General features: G+C 31.6%; 1 long non-coding RNA gene across 3 annotated transcripts; it reads left to right on the forward strand.

Annotated features, from left to right (window-relative positions):
* Window positions 1-1,621: 1,621 nt before the first annotated feature.
* LOC123312840 lies at window positions 1,622-3,274 on the forward strand. Of its 3 annotated transcripts, none has more exons than XR_006537691.1 (3): window positions 1,622-2,123; window positions 2,209-2,602; window positions 2,658-3,274. It is a non-coding gene; the product is annotated as an uncharacterized LOC123312840 (long non-coding RNA). The 3 variants fall into 3 exon arrangements; XR_006537692.1 differs by having other exon boundaries at window positions 2,209-2,492; XR_006537693.1 differs by having other exon boundaries at window positions 2,209-2,488.

Consider the following 3,274-nt stretch of genomic DNA (forward strand, 5'->3'; position numbering starts at 1 on the left):
ACCCATCATATTTATGTCAGATCTCGAAAATGTATTGAGATGGAAGGAGGACATTTCTAGCATCTTTTATAAATCTTTCACATTTGATTTTTTCGTTTTGTAATAGTTCTATTAAACAGTTCTCTTTCTATCAACAGAAATTGATTTAATAGATTCCGATGCACTGACAAAAATTACCTGTCGATATCAATAATTTCGGAATAGGCCTTCCGTGCCTTATAACTAAAGTGATTTGTACGAAGTAGTTATTCAAATGAATTTTATTTTTTCTGTGTCAAATAAATGAGGGCCTTTAATTGAAAAATGTGTGAACGATATTCAGAATTGTGTATTGATTTGTTTTAGCTGTCAATATACATGGTAATTTTTTTGACCTATCCGCTATTGAAAAACACAATCTGAAATGAGAGTCCGTCCCTGAATATTGCAATACTTGCGCATCGAGTGGATCTAAACTGATCATATTCTTCTGTGCCCACCTTTTGATACATCTCGGTATGGTTTTTCCATGAAAATCAAGCCGTCCAAAAAATTTATCTCCGTGTACGCATTTTCAATATTTTTTTTTCTCAAAATCATCTAAAACTGCAGGTGTGTCAGGAGATTTTATGAATCTTATTTAGAATGTATTTAGTATAGTATGAACTACCATAACAGGTTTATAAATGTTTCCATCTACAGGTTGCTTTTCCATATGATTTCCGATAAGATGAAAAAAATAGGTTCCCGTTCTGGAGTCTGATGAACTGTTACATCTGCTGTATGGTGTAGTCCTTCCACGTTCCAAATTTCATGGGTTTGTGATCATTCGTTCGTCCACTAGAGCATTTTCAATATATGACCCGAAACTGGATATCGCCCTGTATAATCCAAACGAATGGCTGAAGATCCTGAATATGGGGTATTTTTGGAACCATATAAGTATCCTCTACACTTTGTGAAGTATGTACAGTTTAACAGGATTTACCCTGTATACAGTGACAACTATGACAAATTCTATTCAAAAAAACATTACACATAATCATGACAACTCGACCATCAACATATAATATATTCGAATTTTCTGAATGCCAACAAGTTATATATGTAGACGATTTTTTAGTAGCCAGTACCGATACAAACAAATTAGATGAAATAAAGAGGCATTTGAGAAATGTTTTCGAGATGAAAGATCTTGGTGAACCCAAGAGCTGCCTCGGAATAAACATTGAAAGAAATAAAGATATCGAGTCAATCAACCTACACTAATAGTAAATGTTGAATGGTTTTAGCGAGTGTAGTAGGCTTTAAACGATTACTTATACTCTTTATTGGAAATTCCTAAGCTATGAGTCAATAACCAATGAGACATTATTCAATATAAGAATATTGGAGAGATTCAAAATGACGGAATGCAATCCACAAAATAATCCAATGGTGACTAGACAGGTTGAAATCACAAATAAAAGGAACAAATCAAAAGACCAAAGGTGCTCACAGATTTCTCTGACGTGACGTGGAACCACTTCATAATGCGCATGATTCAAAAATCTAATATACGATTTTGCGCGGGAGCGTTAAAATTGTTCTGAAGTGACGTGGGTCGTGCATTACCCCAATAATAGTGACCATCCTAGTGATCATCCCGTATAGAGACTATGTGTCAAAAAGCTTAAATATCTCGGGTTAACTCGGAATATCAGTTATCTAATGATTGAAATCACATCAAAATGCTATGAGGAATCCAAAAATGTGTAATATATGCAATTTGAAAAAGCTGATAGCTACTTCCGTTCATGGAAGTGATAGAAACTTGAAAATATTCCTTTCGTTTGGTATGTCTATGATATTTCTAGTCAGTACGGATAACACACTGGAAATTAACTTCATGAAAAAATCTTTTGTAGTTCCCCATATAATTTTTGGTGAGTGTTAGAAATAATGACTCTGCATAGATAAATAATATCATCCATAACTTCCATAAAAAACTTATGAATTGATGTTTGACAAAAACTTGAATAATGTTTGTTTCGACTTCAAAATTTAAATAAAGTTAACGTCATCATCATAATTGAAGTGAATAATTTCAATAGAAAATATTATGTAATCTCTAAATCGTTTTTACAAAATTTGAAAGAATATGGGTAATAGATCTTTCCTATTCTTAGTCTTATTGCCGACAGTTCATGTGAGCATACAATTAAAAATGAAATTATAATTTATTTTCAGTTTGCAATTCAAAATTATTTCATCGATGACAATTGCTCCAGAAGTTCCGAACAAAACAATTCTGTCTTGGAAACCTAAATAAATAATCATTTTTTTGAACCAGAATCTGTATGGCTCACTGTACCTATAAGTGCTATGTACTTTACCAAGATTCTGCTAGGAAAATCAAACATCCTAACCTGAAATTATAATGGAATTCTATCGAGAATACGAAAGTACTCTCAAAGAGCATATTATGGTTGTGGTTCCAGAAAGAATTATAGATTTCATAGGCAATTTAGTAGGTAAACATTCGGACATTTTAAAAATTTCTGAATAATAATTTTGGAATTTCATGAGGTAAAGATTTGTACATTTCAAAAATTTCTGAAAGATAATTTCGCAGTAACATGAGGTATATTGTTGCATTGATACCAGTGTTATTTTAAATCATTGACTTTTCCTTTTAGGTGCATATCACGAACTATTGGATAATTTGTATGATATTTTTATGGAACTTTACCTTTTGCTATTGTTTTTCCTTGAAGTTTTGAAAAGTGCTAGTATAGCCATTGAATTCACGTTGAATATTAGATAGAAAATAATTTTTTCAGGATGAAAGTTTTAATGGAATACATCAGGTACATAAGTATCAACATAAAGATTTTCATGTGATGCTAATAATTTGAAAAGAAATACATATCTTCATTATTCACTGAAAAAAGCATATTACAGATAACTACTGTGTGCCTGTTGGATCGAAAAATATGTACATAAATGCAGACAGAAAAACGTTGTGTATACCTATTTCCTCATATTTCAGTGTCAAAATGTTCTGTCAATCAACTTTCAAATTACAGTGAGGCTCCATATACCTATAAGTATTTCTGAAGAATAAAGATATTTGATTGTTTTTCCAGTTACTGAAACTTGAACCATTTTTTACGTAGAAATCGAGGTGAATATTGGAGAACCTCTTTGAGTAAATTAAAAAACTCATTGTCTCATATTCAGTGAAATTGAGATATCTGTTATAATATCGAAGACTTTATTCTTTTGTAATGTGTATTCAGAACACTGATATACT

This window comes from Coccinella septempunctata, chromosome 5 (assembly GCF_907165205.1).
Source record: "Coccinella septempunctata chromosome 5, icCocSept1.1, whole genome shotgun sequence".
NCBI lineage: Eukaryota > Metazoa > Arthropoda > Insecta > Coleoptera > Coccinellidae > Coccinella > Coccinella septempunctata.